Genomic DNA, 19,974 nt, shown 5'->3' on the forward strand with positions numbered 1-19,974 from the left:
ATGTTGATACTTAATCCCCAATATTATAGTATTAGAATGTAGGGCTTTTGGGAGGCAATTAGGTTATTAAGGTAAAGACCATAATTGGAATTAGTGCCTTTAAAAATGAGATTCCAGAGAGCTCCTTCACTCTTTCTGCCATGTGAAGACCCAGTAAAAGATGGCTGTCTGTGAATGAGGAAAAAGGCCCCAACCAGATACTGAATTTGCTAGCACCTTGGTCTTGGACTTCCTGACCTCCTGACTGTGAGAAATAAAAATTTCTGTTATTGTTACTCAGTCTGTGGCATTCTGTTATAGCAGCCCTAACACAGTAAGATAAAAATTGGTACCAGGAATGGGGTGCTGTTGTAACAAATACCTTGAAATGTTGAAATGGCTTTGGAAACTGGGTAACAGGTAGAAGCTGGACAAGTTTTGAAGTGTGAGCTAGAAAAAGGTTATTTCCATAAATGGACTATTATAAAAGATTTTGGTGAGAGCCCAGAAAGGGAAGAGGAGAACTATAGAGAAAGACTTGATCTCCTGAGAAAATAGTTTAGGCATCCTGGATAGAATGTTAATAGTAATATGTAAGGTAAAGGCCATTCCGATGAAGTCTCAGGTTTCTATTGTTTTAAGTCATGCAGTTTGCGGTAATTTATGGCTGCCTTAGGAAACTAATACAGCAGTGGTGATAATATTATAAAAGCCACAAACTCAGCAATTCCAGTTAAGAATATTTCTCTTATAGACACACATGCACATTTGTGCAAAGAAACATACAGGATGTCCAGGGTATCATCATTTATAACTGTGGCAAACTGAAAGTCACTAGGAAAATGGGTAACGGTTACACGTTCATAATAACATATTATACAACTGTAAAAAGATTGAAGTAGATCTATATGCGCTAACATGGAAAATTGTTAAAAGTGTAATAAACGTGATAAAAGTAAATGGTAAAACAGGAAAATATGATTCCATTTATCTTAAAACATGTTCAACAGAACATATTCTCATAAAAAGTGGGACAATTTGGTTCAATGTCGCAAATAAATCACAATGAGATGTTTTTCAAAGTTATGACAACAGTAACTTGCATATCATATACCTGAAATGTTCTAATGAAGTATGTAATATTTCAACTTATATATTGTACATTTTTATTTCTCATATTTGCTGAACTTATTTACACTTAAAAAACTATACTGTACAGCTACCAAATAGGAATCATGTTAATCACAGATTGTTTGATACAAATATCATGTTCAGTAGAATTTAGTTACTAAAACAAAGATATCATTAATAATGTACAGAGTTGACTGCTTACAAACATTCCATAAGGTATTCCTCTTGTCAAACTTATATATAAATTTTATGACACTGACATCAGTGTGGACTGTTAACTGCTGTCATTTCTTATAAAAGATCAATAAAACCTAGCTGAAATAGGAAGCAGAGCTGAAAGTGATCACTTTCATCATATTTTATGACATTCTCAAGATTCACTAGGAAGATCCTAAGAAAGCCTCATTGTGAAGTTCCACAGAATTCACATTTTCAAGACCTTGTATTTAGAATATGATGTTATTGTTCTGTAATACTCACTGAACACTGATAATGAAGTTAGTGCTAACTGGAACAAAAATGAACCCAAAGTTAAATATAACCTAGATGAGAGTTACAGGAGCTGTTGAAAATAAATCAGTTGGTCCAATCCTGCTTGTCATTCCTGGCAAGTCACCAGATAGAAGCATCATCACAAATGTAGAGAAAAGAAAAACTTCTCAGGCTCTTTTCTGCTTTCTGATTATACTAGTCAAGGTGGTAAATCCCACAAAAATATACAAACAGTCAAACAAATACAGTCCTCTGAGGATCAACAATATACTTGGACCACAGAAAATTAGAAGTAACAAAATTACTAGAAACTGTTCACCTTTACACATTGCACCCATTTTTCTTCCTCTTAGCTTTCTGCTTAAGGTTCATAGGCTGCTTTCTTTCAGGTTTGGCTGCCAACTGAGTAGAGAAGACATCCATAATTCCAAGCATCATCTTGCTCCTAATTTAATTTCTTTACCTTTTAATTATTTTATTAGTTAAATTTAGTTTCCACCTTGCCTTTTCCTCACATAACCTGGCATCCACACATAGTCTAAGACCAGAGATTCTCCTGCCTGACTGTGTACCATTCCTTTCCAGGTGATTCATTCATGTTTATCCTGAATTTCCTGCAGCACAGATAAAGAGCTCTCACTACCTTGCCCTGTTTCCCTTATATCCCTTCAGTCTCCACAAGAGAGTGCTATGCTTCTCTGACCTTTTGTTTGCCCACACCACACACCCCAGCCAGATAGACAGCATGACTAGTGACTGAGAGAGGAACAAGCTGCCGTCCTTTCTGCCCTGCTCACTAGAATGAAAACATTTTAAACCTGGGTTTAACAGCAGGAAGGGAATTCCAGTGGACAAAGTTTTTAAAGATAGAAGCTAAAGAAATTGTTTTTCCTAAAGACTTTGATGCTTTGTATGTAGTTATGTTTTAAGATTAAGAAGATAATATTTGATGTAGATTTGGACAGAGGGAATTTTTGCCATTACTGCCTCCATCTCAGCTTTGAGTCCTTGAGAATCAGTTACTTTGGGAGCATCAGGAGACATGATCCTTTACAGAGGCAATGTTTGTTATTGTTTCCACTTGAGGGTATTAGCAACGGTGAGAAACAGTAGTGAAAAAACTTCCTCATTTCAAACTCTATTACAAAGTTTTAGGAAACAAAATAGTATATTTTGGCATAAAAATGGCAGACAAATATAACAGACTCAAGAACTCAGAAATAAACCCAAGTATATACAGTTAACTAATATTTGACAAGGGAGCCAATAATATTAAAAAGGAAAAAAGACAGTCTTTTCAATAAATAGTGTTGGAAAAATTGGATAATTCCATACAAAAGAATGAAATTGGGCACCAATCTTATACCACTCATAAAATTTAACTTGAAATGGATTAAAACTTAAATGTAAGAATAAAATCCTAAAACTCCCAGAATAAAATATAAGAAAAAACTTCTTGACATTTGTCTTTAAAACAATTTTTAGATATTACACCATAGCATAAGAAAGAAAAGCAAACATTAAAAAGTAGGAAAACACCAAAATAAAAATCTTCTGCACAGAAAAAAAGTCAAATCAATAAAATGAAAAGGAAATCTACAGAATGGGAGAAAATATTTGTAAGTTGTCTATGTGATAAGGAGTAAGTATGTAGCGTATATAAGGAACTCATACAACTCAATAGAAGGGGGAAAAATCCATTTTAAAAATGGGCAGAGAACCTGAATAAACATTTTTCTAAAGAAGACATACAAATGGCTAACGGATATATTTCATAGGGGAAATGCAAATCATAACCACAATGAGATATCACCTCGTATCTACCTGTTAGAAGAGCTAAAATTAAAAAGACAAGAGATAAGTGTTGGCTAGATATGGAGAAAAGGAAACACTGGTGCACTGCTGCTGGTAGGAATATAAATTAGTGAAAACAGCATGGAGATTCCTCAAAAAAAAAAAAAATCAAAAATAGAACCATCATACCACTTTTGGGTATATATCTGAAGGAAATGAAATCACTATCTTTAAGAGATATCTACACACCATGTTCACTGTAACAATATTCACAAGAGCCAAGATGGAAACAACCAAAGTATCCATTGATAGATGAATAAAGAAAATGTGGTGTGTAAGTGTATGTGTGCATACATAGAAGAAAATTCTGCCATTTCTGACAACATAGGTGGACCTTGAGGGCATTAGGCTAAGTCAAATAAGTCAATCAGAGAAAGACAAATATTGAATGAGCTCACTTATGTATGTGGAATCTAAAAACATCAAACTCAGAAACAAAGAGTAGAATGGTGGTTGCCAGGGATTTCAGGGTGGGGGAACTGGGGATATGTTGGATGAAGGGTACTATCATCCAATAATAAGATGATACATTCCGAGGATATAATATACAGCACGTTGCCTATTGTTAAAACTTTATTACACACTTAAAAGTTGCTAAGAGAGTACATCTTAAATGTTCTCACCACAAAATAAATGGTAATTATATGAGGTGATAAAGGTGTTAACTACTCCTATTGTGGTAATATTTTGTTATATATCTGTGTATCAAATCATCATGTTTTACATCTTAAATTTACACAATTTATATATCAGTAAAGCTGCGACACATAGATATATTCCCCAACACACATAAGCAATACATGGATACAAAGTTTAGAATAATGGTTACCTCTTTGAGGGGGTAGGTTGGAGATGAAACAGGAAAGGAATAAAACCATTTCGACTGATGTTTCTGGTAAATTCTTCAGTTGAATGGTAGGCTGTAGGATATTCATTATATTAATCTATATGCTAATTTATGTAAATGTTACTTGAAATTGTATTTATCAAATATATTTGATACTGATAATATATAATAAATAGTAACATTCTTTTATATCTATTTAGTAGATAAAAATACTATAAGAAGGAATTGTATATTATCCTCCCTGCCTCCATTTATTGCATTGTTTCCTTCATTAACATGACATACTTTAATTCTTAAGAAAAATTTTAAATGTTAAAATTATTCAAAGTACTCCTGAGGAGTAAGAGAAAAGTAGTTTCTTCATTTTCTGTTTTCCAAAAATTACAAGCTCTGTTAGTAGGGGCTACACCTAATTGTCTATAATTGTTTTTCAAGTACATTTGCTGTGCTTGACTAGATAATGGTAATAAAAATGCAATAATTAGTAAATAGATTTTTCTAAGTATTTGTGTTACTGTTAGGTACAAATGTTTTTTAAAAATCAGGAGCTACTTGACATAAAAAAAAAAAGAACAGAACCATGCCAGCATACTAAATAAACACACTAAAATTATACATTAAAAAAAATAAAAGTTTAATTAAAAATTTTTTATTCCAAATCCACATGCCCTCAGTATAAAAGAAATTTAATTTTTTTATCCAATTAGTGAAAGAGCATAGTAAAAATACTAGGGAAAAAAATGAGGTACATTGTTTTTACCTAAAAGCATAATAAAACAGAAACAAACAAAGTCAACTGTTAGTCACTGAGAATATCAATCTGTATGATGACTCTGCTGTCAACTTCAGGTTTGAAGCTTAATCATTTTAGGAGCAAAAAAGCATGTGTCATATTTTGCCCAAGAGACACTTGGGAACACATATTCATGCTGTTACCTTCATAAATTTCTTGACGATTTGCCTGAAGGTCAATTAATAATGAAACAATAGAAATTTTAAGTTTTGAATACATTATGTGAAGGCAAATTTAATGAATATTTAGCCCGCATTATCATTTGGTCTCATGAATATATCCACTTGGAAATATGATATAGCCTGCAAAGCTAGTAAAACATGTAATAGTACTGAAGTACACTTATTAAGTGCATGATTTGTAAGCACTAACATCAGAATACATCTGACTCCATGTCATTTTTTCCAAAGGGTTGGCTTTCTTTTTTAATGTTTTATGTCAAAAGAAGCATAATTCACTAATTTTTGATATCTACACAATTTTTATTGTCCCTATAAGTTATATTTATTATAATAAACTACATAAATTATTCAAAGACTGTGACACAATTATCATAGATAGCAAATTGGCCACAAATTATTCCCATCCCTTCCTGCATCTACCTCTTTAAATAGTCCCCTTTCACATTTACTCTGGGCTTGGCCATGTGAGTTGCTTTGTATATTAGTCTCTGTGGGCTGCCATGACAAAACACCACAGACTGGTGGCTTAAACAACAGAAATTTATTTTCTCACACTTCTGGAGGTCGAAAGTCAGGGATCAGGGGCCCACCAGCATGGCCGGAGTCTGGTGAGTACAATTAAGCCAGCCTGAGGAGATCATCAATACATTTTGGTTGAGTTTTGAATGAAGAGTGTTATTTAATCAAGTGAAAAAAAAAAATGATCCAAGAATATGTTGCAAAGGTCCCTAGAAAGAGATGGTGATATACTTGGATAACTAACAGATAAAATTGACTTCGTCTTTCCATAGACAACCAATGATGCCCCAGAAAATATCACAGCAAAGTCTAATAGAGACTGAAGTTAATTGGAAGAACTGTTAGACAAAATGAAACACATAGTTTCATCTTTATAAAATGTTCCCAATATTAAATTCAGTGTTATAGGTAAGAAATGGATATTGTGATATTTTCTTCATTGTTGCCAGTGTTCTCCTAAGTTACATGAGACAGTTATTTACTATTTCTATAATTTTAACTGACCATAAAGAGAAGAAAATGTGTTAATCAAATGTTAATATAAAATGTTTTATTGTTAAAAAAAATAAGTATGCTAAAGATTACCAATGGACAAAAAAAAAAAAAAAAAAAGAAACATATTTACTGGCACCTTGTCTAGTCTATAAGTAACATACTACATCACCTTACTTTCTCCAGTACTTAGTCTGTGTTGAAGACATGACCTCGCTAGTATATTTCAGATCTACCCTCAAGTAATAACTGAAACTATTTGCCAATTGCTGTCCAAAATAACAGCTCATTATTCAATTATGCCAAAACTAACTCAACACTTTTGGTAGATGTTCTTCTACATCATGATATAAAAATGCCCAAAATTCTATTCAACAGATTAGCTTCATTATATGTGGAGTATTATGTAGAAAAATTATATGTGGAGTATTATGTAGAAAAATTATCCTTACATGCATATTATACTGATCAAAATTCTAAAATGTATAAGAGCCTTGCTGAAATGGTTAAGACTTTGGAAGATGTTGGGATTGCGTGAATGTATTTTTTGCATAGAAAGGACTTGAGTTTGGGGTAGGTCAGAAGGCAGACTGTTACGTTGAATTGTGTCCCTCAAAAATATGTTTAAATCGTAACTGTCGGTACTTCAGAATGTGACCTTTTTTGGAAATAAGTAATTAATTAAGATAAGGTCATACTGGAGTAGGGTAACTTCTAGTCCAATATAACTGGTGTTCTTTATAAGAAAGCCATGTAAAGGCACAGAAATACAAGGAGAATATCATGTGAAGATGAAGGCATTGATTGTCATTATGCTGCAACAAACTGGGGCTATTAGAAGGTAGAAGAGGGAAAGAAGAATCTTCACTTTGATTTTAAACTTCTAGTCTCCAGAACTGAGAGAGAATAAATTTCTGTTGTCTTAGGCCATCTAATTTATGGTTTGTTATTATGGCAGCCCTAGGAAGTGCTCTATAAGGATTTATAGTCTACAAGGTCAAATTTTTTAATAAATTCACATGATTCTTATACTAAATAAGAGAAGGAAGTACTACTGTTATAATACCCATTTATGGCACACTTAACAGAGGCTCTTACAGGTTATATGGTTTACCCATGATTTGTAAAGCAAGTTAACTGTGGTGCTGGGATTTTGAGCTAGGTTTTCCAACACCTACCCTTTACATCTCTCTTTCTAGCTCCTTTTTAGATAGATCTTATATGTTTGTCTGCATGTGTGTGTGTGTGTGTGTGTGTGTGTGTTTGTGCGTGCATGCACGCATGCAATATCTATGAATAACTGCCAAAGGGCCTTGGTGAACTTTTTATCAATTTATGAAATATCTCCAATAATGGACTAAAGGAGCAGAGACAAACTTTTTTATGGTAACCTGATTTGCATAGTCTCAATAGAAAACTGACAGTTTTCTATCCAATAGACACAGTGAATAGCACCTAAATATTATTAATATTTGCAAGCACTGTTCTGAATATAAATATTTAATAATAAAAGATGAATTGAAGAGTCCCCTAAAAACAGGATAAGCAACCTATACATACTCAACTTAAAAAAAAAAAAAAACACCATCTAAACAGTTAGGGTCTCAAACTTAATTTTTTTAAACATAAGTCAAATAATTGTTTAATATTTATATTGCATGCAGATTGTTTTAAAATTTAAATAAAGATGCTTCAAAGTTATCTATATATTTTGATTTTATTCATATTCTACATTTCCTTAATTAGTGAAATTTCATATAATTAACTTATAAATTATGAATCTGTCAGTGTGGCTTTAGTGTGTATCGAAATGAGATCTGGCAGCATGGTCTTCTCTAACCTTGAGGACATAAATATACATAAGCAAATCCATATGCAGACAGAAGGAATGAATTAAAGAAATTATAATAAATTGATACACAAATGTTAGCAATGCCAAAGGTGAATCTGGAAAACATCACTTCCCAACTATACCTTAAATGCCAATGCTTATTTAACTATATCTTCAAATGTAAATATATTACAGAATAAAATATGATTTTCTTTTCAAAAACAGCATGAATATCAGCTAATAAACTATTAACTCTATTTGTCAGCTGGTACACAGAGACTTTGATTCTGGTCCCAGCACCCCCAATAGCTGTTGTTACTCTCCCTCTCTGGACTCAGTTCCTTGTCTATAAAAAGCGATGTTCCTCAAGGCTCCTACTAGTGCCACATTTCAATTGCATGATCATCAATCACTGTCTGACATTTAATTTTAGTTCAAGAGAAATATAAATGGAAAACTGCATATGTAGCACCACAATAACATTTAGCTTTTGATGCTTACTTGTCTTTACCACTTAAGTTAAATATAACCAAAACACTTCTTCTTGGGCTTGGATACTTCCTGAATAAAGATAATAAAGGCCAGATACTTTAGAAGAACCAAAATTCTCTGTATAAGTCCACCTAATTTGTGGTTTCAGTGATTAAGCCGTGTGATCCGTTATGTTGGGAACTTAATGCAAAATATGATTATTCTGTACAGAGGAGCTATCTTTAGAATCCAGCTTTGAAACAGTAAAATTTAGTAAGCAATGTTTTAATTATATCTAAACTATACCAATGGCATTACCTGAAATATAACTATAAAATAACTTCATATATTGCCATAATAAAATCCCAAATGTTTTGGGAACAAATTATCAAAGCCCCATAATAAAACCCAACTTATTTTTAAATTTTTTTCAGCAAAGTGCACCTAGACATTTATAAATTGTTTCGATTGAGAAAAAGAAGATCACGTTTGAAATTACTGTATGATATCAAGTAAAAAAAATTTAAGTGATTAAAGATTTGATGTTATTTTCAAAATTCAATGTTAGGCAAACTTTAAAATTTTCCTGACTAATGAAGACTTGGCAGACTATATAGTGTACTATATTATTTTAAGTAATTATGATTAATACATCTGTCAGCCAAGAGATTTAAGAATGACGATAGTTTTATAAAGACATTTAAAAATGCTATTTCCCAAATACAAGCACAGAATCCTTCATTAGTTTTAACATAGTAGAACTCAAAAGCAAAATCTGTTTCTGTCAGCCAACATTTATAGATTTTCATTAAGCTTAGAACATGAAATTAGTTGATATTAGAAGAAAAAAAAAGAAAATCCCTGCATATCTATAATCTACAGTATAGCTTAACGTGAGTACAATTTGTATAAGTTTAAAAATTACCTGAATAGAAAGAGAACGTGAGTTTGACACTTTTCTCAGGGCTCAGAGCTGAAAACAGATGCAACTGATCATTAACTTTAGCCAGAGGCAACTTTGCACACAAATCTCAGGAGATCCTCTGCTTTGCCTTTTCCTCTCTGTCTGTCAAATGGAGAAAAGGTTGCTTTCTCTCTTCTTAAAAAACTTGCCTTGACATGTACAATTAGTTCACACTTTTAAGAGTTAAAATTAACTTGATTTAAATTATACCTTGGGTCAAAGAAGGTGACCAAGTCTGGCAATTTGAACTGCTAAATTTAATCTTCTGATTCCTTTTTTCTGATGTTGACATAGCCACATTTTCAACTGTATGTACCATTACGTGATTTAATATCATGTATAGTACACATTGTAAAATAACTATAATATATACACTAATGTGTCAGTGAATCTTCACAGAATCTAAGGCGAGATAATTTAGTAAATTATGAACAATAAAAAAGAGGACAAGGTCATGTGCTGAATCCCTTGAGAGCCAGTTAGTTTCATTTTGTTGCCTAATCACATGACACACTCCTTACTCAGCCAGTCGTCCTTTAAATGCACACCATCTGTCACAAAATCCTCCTTAAGAGTGATGGTGGATCTGATCGTAGGTTAGTGTTGCTACCTTTATTTCTGAAGAAGTTGGAGAAATAAAGAGCTATTGTTCCTTGGGTATTTCTCATATTCCAGGTAGATATTTTACCAATTTATATCCATGATCGTTCTCTAAACCATATATGATAGACATTATGATAAATCCTTTAAGCATGAGAACACTAGAGCTCAGAGTTTTGATTACTTATGTAAGGTCAGATAAATTATGGGTCCTGAATTCCAATTCTAGTTTTTTTGGATCCAAGATTCATGTTCCCCTCCAGTGAACAGCAGTCTGATCTTTCTATGGTCAGTAACTGAGGGGAATTTGATTTCCCAGGTGAAAGAAGCCATTATTAGATCTAGGCACTAAGCAATAGCCTGTTGGAAAATATACTTCCCCAAGATTTTAATAGGCTGCATTTCTAAATGTATGTAATGATTACAATAACCAGGTAATAATATAAATAATCTCTGGACATTTCATCTAATTTAACCAAATAAAGCAAATACCTTTACAAGATAAGATGTAATATTTTTCTGTCTCTTCTATTAAAAACTTCAATTGAAAAAATAAATATAATGCAATAAAATAAAAGCATCAGGAAAATTTGCCTAGTACAAAATGAAACATACACTGAGATTGTATGTAATACAATGAACAAACTATACCATGGATTGCACAATTATGTACTACATCTGACAAACAAAACCATTTTTACTAAGAATGCTCCAAATACCTTTGTCCTAACACAGCAAAGTGCTTAGTAGCTAGTAAGTGTTCAATACATTTATTCGGGGGTAAAATTACCTGTATGTAATATAAGTGATTAATCCATTGAATATAACCATTTTGTACTCTGTAGAGAAACCTCAAATGACTTTCTTTTTCAAAAAAGGTAGAGGAATAAATTTCAGTCAAGTTGTTTGCTTGATCAACTACATTTATATAATGCAAATATGACAATAAGACTATATTTTTTGCAAATAAATGATTATTGACTTTATTAAGTAAACATGTTATTAATTATAATAAGAATGCTAACTTTAAAAAGCTCTTGCATGTATAATTAACTTTTTACTTAGTATTATAAAAGTTTTAAAGTTAAAATGAGAAATATGAAGTTATCTAAGTTTAATATGTAATAATCATGTTGTCAAGAAAGTAACTTGACAACATAATATCTATAAAAATTAGAATTGGCAGGAGTATGGATAATGTATTTTGTACTTATTTTGTATGATTTTGCTTAGTTATTACAATATTGAACACTTAAAAGTGATAAAAACCGTGGTCTGTAAACTTTACAGAGCTTGTTAGAAAAGTTTAGAGCTTAATTATAAATTATATATTTGTTTTCTATGTAGAAATTATTTTTCTTTGCATATTTCTCCTATTATTTTAACATCTTAAATACACGTTTTTAATAAAAATACCAAAATTTAAAAATTATCTAATTTAAAATAGATATTTGCTGAAGTAGAAAAAAACAATAAAACTAAGTGACTTTAATATGCAACTTTTGACACCTGTGCAATTACAGTAAAACTTCAACAATTTAACTATTTTTTTTACAAGAAATATATCTTTGTTCAATCACAGAGAAATCATTTTATTAAAGTTGAACAACTGAGTTCTCTGGGATTTGAGATAAATACAGACAATTGTGTTTGCTACATAAACCTTTGAGAAAAGAAAAGCCAAATGCAGAAAGAATTTTTACCACAAGCCCTGGGAGAAAATAGCTGAAGGTGACTAACCTTTGTCAAGGTTACAAATTCTCAAGAGCAACTCCAAAAATATGATAATGTGAGGTTGTTTGTTTTTCATTTTTAATTCCAGTTTCCAAAATTCTCCAATAATGCAGGTGCAGAAGAGAGAGGAAATAAAAGTTTTAGGGGAGAACTTTGATGAATAGCATGTATGCTCATGGAATAGGTTACTAAATCTGCATTTGAAACATGACAATAAGTTCTTGGCAATGAATTTGTTTATAATATTATTCCCAAGTTCCATGTAGCATTTGCACATTTCCCCTGTGAGATTTTGATGCTTTTTTGCATTAAGACTAAGGAGTGAAAACTGAGTTAATGTGGAAAACCCAAATTTTTCATGTGAATAAAAAGTATAAGAAATTGCACAGGGCAGAAAGCTTGGTTATACATTTGGGGTGAGAAAAGGCAGTAAACTAGTCAGAAGATATTAAAATCAAATTCCTTACAAAACATTTGTTTAGCAAAACTGATGGTTATCCTATTATTTTCTGAATTCTAGGTTTATAATGGCACTAAAAGGCAGTATATACTGGAGGAAACAATCTAAATTCATTTCCTGATTTAATTAACCCTCGGAGTTACAATATAAAAAGGAATTTTTTTTAACCTTGATAAGCATTAAAGAACAAAAAAATATCTTTAGTTAAATTTGTTTTCATAGAATAATTCCTTTAAGACATGGGAAAATATAATGGGAGCAAGATAGACCTAAATACAAAATATACAAGTATTCTATTATTTCAACAGATTTCCCCCATTTTGCTAACAGTGGCTCATCAATAGAACATAATTATTGGAAGTGATTTGGAATATTTAAGACCCTTCTTTCTTCAACTGTTAACCAGTCGATAGAAGATCTGACTTGATTCAGTCAATACAGGAAACATGTTCAGAAAGAGAGTGCTTTAAAAATATCCTCTAGCTCACAACCTTTGATTTCATTCAGCTACCTGCCATCACCCTCAGCATGTGTTATGTGGCCTCACAGCTTTCCATTAAATGCACCAGCATTCTGCCAGTGACTTAGCTCAAAGTCTCAGAGTCAGCATGTTTTCCTCTCTCTACTATCAAATCAAAGTTGCTAATCCTAGTAGACCTGACTTCCACAAGGACTGAAATTTATTTTCTTTCCTTCTTTCCCACAGGCATCATTTAATTTCAAAAAATTTGGTAGTATTCCAAATGTTATTCCAGTACCCGATTTCTCTCCTTGAGAAAAGCCTCAATATTTTTGCCTAAATTATAGTTAATACCAGCTCAGACCATGACACCCTCCTGTTAAAACTGGTTACTATCTCCTCACTTCCCATTTCCAACACCCACACACCACAACCATCTCTGTATGCATGTACACACATGCACACACACACACACACACACACACAAATTTCAGGGATACGTTATAAAATAATACAATTGTGTAGTTTCTATCTATTAATATAGCCAATAATACTAACATAGGTGTTTTAATGTGCTTTGGTTTTTCACTGCCATTAGTAAACTAAAAGCTATTATTTTTCCTGGTTTTAAAAACAGTGAAAAGGTATTAGACAGGAAAAGGATATAAGTAAATAGAACTTAAGGCAACGCTACATCTAGCCCATCCACATCTCACCAAGTATGAGATTATCACATACCTAAAAATTAGTTTATATCTTTAATAAAAGTTAGTAAAAGCTTTAATTTTTAAATTTATTTTAAATGAAAGTATAAAATTTTCAAATGCTGATGCCATAGAATACAAATAAGAAAAAATTAAGAAAAATAAAACGGTTATTGTCAAAAAGTTCAGAGATAACAAATGCTGGTGAGGATGTGGGTAAAAGGGAACCCCGATGCATTGTTGGAGAGAATGTAAATTGGTACAGCTACTACAGAAAACAGGATGGAGGTTCCTTAAAAAATTAAAATAGAACTGCTCTATGATCCAGCAGTCCCATCTCTCGGTATATGGCCAAAGAAGATGAAAGCACTGTTTCTGCACTCCCATGTTCACTGCAGCATTATTCACAATAGCCAAGATATAAAAATGACCTAAGGATTCATCTACAGATAAATGGATAAAGATATACCAAAAGAATTAAAATTCTGCCTTTTGTGACAGCATGGATGAATCTTGAGGACATTATGCTAAATGAAATAAGGCCAACAAAGACAAATACTGTATTTACATAAGGAATCAAAAAACATTGAACTCATAGACACAGAGTAGAATGGTGGTTGCCAGAGGCTGAGGAGTAGGGGAAGAAATGCGATATGTCCGTAAAGGGTACAAACTTCCAGTTATAAGATGTGTAAGTCTCCGGGATTTAATGTACAGTATGATGACTATTGTTAACAATACTGAATTGTATACTTGAAAGTTGCTAGGAGAGTAGAGCTTTAATTCTCACCATAACAACAGCAAAATGGCAATTAAGTGAGGTGAGGATGTGTTAACTAACTTATTGTGGTAAATATTTTGCAGTATACATGTTTCAAGTCATCATTCTGTACACTTTAAACTTAGACATGTTATATGTCAACTATATCTCAAAAAGCTGAGGGAAAATAAAGTAACATAAATTCATATGGCAAAGGCAATTTATAGGAGTCTTGATCATGCCCTAGGACTTGATAAAATTCCTGCGGCTTCAATCGTTTTATTCCTTTCTGGTTTCCTGTGTGAACTAGACTTTCTTAGTGTCCTTCTCAGCAGCAGACTGAGCACATGGCTCTTCTGTGCCTTTGTCTAGTCCTGTGACAGGCCCTAGACCCCTTATTGTATTTTATCCCCTGAAGGACAAATTATTTCCTACTATGGAATAGCATAAGTGTTTTCTTTCTGTCCTTCATTCCATTCAAAAGGATTCTAAATAAAAAAGAATAAAATAAAAAAAATAAGTATTTGGTTTAGTGTTAGAAAGCTTGGGTTAAGACCTACACTCTACTTCTTACCTTGAACATATTGCCTAACCTCTCTGAGTTCCAGACTTCTCACTGGCTTCATATTTCCTAATGGAGACACGTTGGGTAAAATAATACTTCAGTTTGTCCTACATCTGATTGCTGAATTTGAAAGAAAAAGAGAAAAAAATCTAAGCAAGCTTAGTCGAGACATATCTTTCCCATATGTGCCTTCCTATGGAGGAGGGTATATTCTAGTTTGATCTATACCACGTGATAATTCTGCTAATTTTGCTCACACAAAGGGAAAAGCTAAGTTTTGGAGTTAAGTTCAAATTAGAAACACCATTTGACCATATATCCAAGCCACATTCTCCAGTTCAGCATTAGGTTTAAAAATGAAATAGATGAGATGAAAGAACTAGCTGAATCTATTTTTTTCTCTTATGTTAATGAATCAATTTAACTAACATTTAATACTTTGTGGTGTCATAAAGCTTTATGTTTGGTATATGGTCATGTTATATTTAATTGACTTAAGAATTTCAGTTGCAACTAAAATGCATTACCCAGCATTCATGACCCTTTTTTAAATGAACAAACTTTAATTAAGACATAAATAAAATATTTTTTCAAAGGTGTTTACTAAAGGAGCTAAATATGTATGATGTAGTGAAGGGAAACATATTATTCATGTTTATACACGGTTGATTATTACCAATAGAGTGGTAAAATGTTAAAAATTACATCAGCTGAAATTGGTAATTTTATTGATATATTTCACACACACAAAAATATCCTATTGAAAAAAGGAACTGTTTTAGAAACCAAAATAAAGTTAAAAGGAATATTTAACACTACACAAATTCACACTCAAATTTTCCAGAGAAACAACAGATAATTCTAGTCTCAAGAGAAAATTTTTCCCTTTAACTTAACAGCCTCGTCCAACCATATTTGTAAACATTCAAAGTTCATTGACACTTAAGAGAAAGTTCCGGGAATGAAATGTTCATTAACACCTTAATTATAATTTTATGTTTTATGATAATTGTGAGTATTAGCAATAAAGTCAAAAATAACTGAGAACCCATCTAGTATTTTCTTTTCAAGTTCCTTTTGCATTCATTCTTTGCTCACAAGCCTAGAAAACATGTTTGTTTTAGAAACAAATGGCAACTACAAAAGAACTTAGAGTGAGCGATTAATGATCAAGGCAAAAATGTAAAATCACATCAGCTGATCAGTGGCTGACTGATCCAAGGTTGAAGCATGTGAGGTCATTGCAGCAAAGCAGAAGAATAATATTTCTTTTCCTGTTAAATGATAGGCATGGAACAACAAACCACCTCACACTCTTAGATATCCAAAAAAAAAATTCATTGTTTTAAATTTACAGAATCACCAAAGGTGATCTTTGAATGTCACAGGAAATTCTCTAAAGCTCTGTTTCATACAACTATAGAAACACTATTTACAACTACTGTATATTGCCATTTTCACAGCTACTTCAAGAAGTTCCATTGCTCTCATTAATAAATAGTATAACCTAAGATTTCTAAACAAGTGCAAAAAATTACATGAGTGGAGTCTAAGGAAATAACTTCCAAGTGTCTTAGAATAAAAATAAACACTGGAATAAATAGTTTTGATCGCAGAAATTTAGCAATAAATATTGAACGCACTAATCTTATTCACACATCTCAATTATGTATGAAGATACAAATTGTCTGCCCTTCTAACTGAGGAAGCCAAAGACGAGAGAAAGTCAATCGGTATTGAAAACAAATACAATTTTAGTACCATATTGAAAATTAATCATGAAGAGGGATAAAGCCAAAACATTGTGAAAGCATATTTTAATGAGCTTGTCTCATTGATGTGTCAACATGCTTAGTTTATCATATCTCTATGATGCAGATGAGGGTAGCTGTGAGGGGGGCTTGCATGAAGAAATGTGAAGAAAGCCAAACAGTAGGAGTTTCTATTAGCTACCATCTCCCCTGCAGCCAAGTTTATCTTTTATTCTATGAAGCAAATTGTACACCACAGCCTTTAGCAAAATTATTTTCATATATTATTAGGATAGACAAGTATGGTGTGGTGTTCTTAAGATGTGCCTCAAAGACCTCCAACTAGAGGAAGTATAATTGCCCAAGATCCCAGGCTGCTGAACTCCAGTAACCCATTGCCAGATTTGAAAAGAGTCTACATATGCTGGATATTCATTAGTTATCTTTGGGGAAAATCAACTATTGTTATTATTGAGTTGTCAAAGCCCAGGATGCTGCATAAACATCAAAAATTGAACTCAGGTGAAACTCAGTTTTAAGATAATTTTCAGCTTCCTAATGTAGTTCCAGAAAGATAAACTATAGCAAGTGGGTTAGAAAACTAAAGAGAGATTTTTGTTCCATATAAATATAACCTCTAAAGTCAGAGATATCTAAAACTTAAATAGGCTGTTCAATCCTCTTAATTATTCTGATAATAACATCCTCATTTTATAAAATAGGAAACACTTGGTTTGGAGAAACCAAGCTATCAGAGTTACCAATTTTAAGGGCAGGAGCCAATATTGCAACCTTAATTTTGCTCACCCTTTCCACAATGACCGTCCAGTCAGAAGCCATTTCTTTCATGAAAAGACCCTGAATGCAGCCATTGATGGGTGGCTGAACTGTGTGATGAGAAAAAAAAAAAAAAAAGTCACTTTCAGTGCTAAACTTTAATGACTTTTAAGAGAAAATGCACTTGAAAATGTTGTCTTCTTTATTTCATATAAGGCATGTTTCTTTTCCATACATTGTGGAAGAGGTAAATCTACACACCCAATTTATATTTCTTAGTTTATGTTACAGTTATCAAAATGCTCAGGTAAGGCTATATTGTTTTTATTTTATTTTACTTTATTATTTATTAAATTTATTGAAGTGACATTGGTTAATAAATTATACAGATTTCAAGAATATATTAAATTCTATAACACATCTATATTGCATTGTGTGTTCACCACCCAAGGTCGAATCTCCTTCCTTCATCATATATTTGACCCCCTTTACCCTTTTCTACGCTCTCTCCCCCATTTCCCTCTGGTAACCACTAAACTGTTGTCTGTGACTATGAGTCTTTATTTGTTTATATTGTTTACTTGTTACTTTCAGTTTTATACCCCACATGTGAGTGAAATCATATGGTTCTTGACTTTTTCCAAGAATATGTTGTTTTTAAATTTAGCAACGTTCCATTAAAATATCATTAAGCGGGAATCTGTCCTAATAATCAAAAAAGATGATATATAAATACTAAATATTAAATCATTACAGTATAATGCTTTGATCAAGTGGACACATTAGAAAAACATGTCTATAAGATATGTACTATTATTAAGTTTAGAATTTTTAATAAAATACTATTAAGCTAGGTCACAAAACCAGAGTTATACATCCAGTTAATTTCCAAATCTTATATTGAACTGACCAACAGGGTATGTGTATTAGCCCAACACCTATGGAACTCTGGAAGGTGGGCCCCTTACTTGGCTCAAACATGAATGTGTTCGAAGTCAGGTCATGGTATTATTTGGAATCAAAATAACAAACGACTTTAAACCAAAGCTCCATTTACAAATTTGAAGCCATCAAATTCCACTCATGTTTCTTGTCTCTATCATTGTCAAGCCTTGAATAAACTGTTTCCTCTCATTACTAATCCTCTTTCTCAATCTCTTCTTCATATACCTATATATATTCCCCCATATGGATCATACTTCCCATACTACTTCACTCCTTTTGATGTCCTTCCCAACATTTTCCATTGTATCCTTGAGAGCTCCCTTTCTTTCCTTTTTTTTTTTTTTTTTTTTTTTTTAATGAACAAACTTCCTTATTCCTAACTTGGAAATTGTACTGTCTCCACATTCTTTTCTCCTTGAGGAATTGAATGCATGCTAATTCCATTCCTTCGTATCCAGAACAGAGAAGCTCAGCATAATCCCAGTTCCAGTTTGTGGCTTTTGTATCATAACTATTTTAATGCATGGCAAAGAAATTTTTCTTCATTTAAGTTTATTTTACCAAGCTATTTCAACCTGAATACTGGGGTTCATTAGCTTTCAGGTCATTTCTCCAAAATCCATTTCTCTTCACTTCAAAGTCCCACCATAATCAATATTCACATCAATACCTATGTACTGCAATCAATAACCTATCCAGAAAATTCATGACCTTCACTTTCACTCTCATTTTAATAACCCAGTTCCAACTTGAACCAAAAAGCCATTCTGAATGCCTCTATCATTGGAGTCTTAAACATTCTATTTCTATTCTTAACCACTCTACATTCTATTTCCTGTCTTTTATGCAACTTTAAAAATGTTATGCCATAGATTCTGTTCTGGAATTTTCTTGAAACTGTCTACTCCCTTGACACATCTTCTCCAAAACTATTAGGACTTTTCTAACTTCAATCTCTGTTCAGCTACAGTGTTGATCTTCATTCAAACCCCAGTTCTGTTACTTATTAATAAAATAATCTTGGGAAAATTACTTAACTGGATCCTCAACTTTTTTTTTATTGGAATAATACTTATGCCTCATAAGAAGGGAATAAATATGACAATATATATACTATACTAAGTAAATAAAGTTCCCTAGCACATTCTAATTATTCAATAAATATTAATGTCATTTATAATCACCAACATTCTCAAGAGGCTCATACCTTTGTCTTCCTGCAAAAAGTAGCCTGAAACTTCCAAACCTGGAATAGACCCAACAATTATTGTATAGAGTAGAGCTGAAAAATACAATGGATTAACTGCACAGATTTATGCTGCTGCACATTCATAGATTTCAATTTTAGTAGGACCCTCAATACTTTTCCAGTAAGCTTTTTTCACACCTCTTGGTATCTTCCTCTCCCTTCTATTACAGTTCTAAACATCTTACTCTCTTCTCAAGTTCCCTAACCACCCTCAGTCTTCACGTGTAGTTGAACTGCTTTTGTTCACAGAAAAAAATAAAATCCATCAGACCAGTCATAAAGTCTCACAATGTCTTGTTCTTACCTGTACACATTCTTATATCTCTGTTAGTCCTCCATTCATTCCCTCCTGCCCTGTAGTGATGGTAAGCCCCTTCGTGGTCACTGAATAGGCCCTCATATACTATGGGATAA

General features: G+C 32.5%; 1 protein-coding gene across 4 annotated transcripts in view; it reads right to left on the bottom strand.

Annotated features, from left to right (window-relative positions):
• Positions 1-19,974, bottom strand: part of SLC16A7 (solute carrier family 16 member 7) — an 85,149-nt gene that overhangs the window by 38,654 nt on the left and 26,521 nt on the right. Inside the window, exons 1-2 of one of the 4 annotated variants that reach the window (XM_016165313.2) lie at positions 9,517-9,932; positions 4,286-4,376 (exon numbers count right to left, since the gene is read on the bottom strand). The exons of 2 other annotated variants lie outside the window; for them this stretch is intronic. The gene's annotated coding sequence lies outside the window, so the exon portion shown is untranslated. Of the gene's footprint in view, positions 1-4,285; positions 4,377-9,516; positions 9,933-19,974 lie in introns of those variants that run through there. One more of the 4 variants, XM_016165316.2, reaches the window with a different exon arrangement.

The sequence above is a fragment of the Rousettus aegyptiacus genome, unplaced genomic scaffold (genome assembly GCF_014176215.1).
Source record: "Rousettus aegyptiacus isolate mRouAeg1 unplaced genomic scaffold, mRouAeg1.p scaffold_m13_p_2, whole genome shotgun sequence".
NCBI classification, from domain to species: Eukaryota; Metazoa; Chordata; class Mammalia; order Chiroptera; family Pteropodidae; genus Rousettus; species Rousettus aegyptiacus.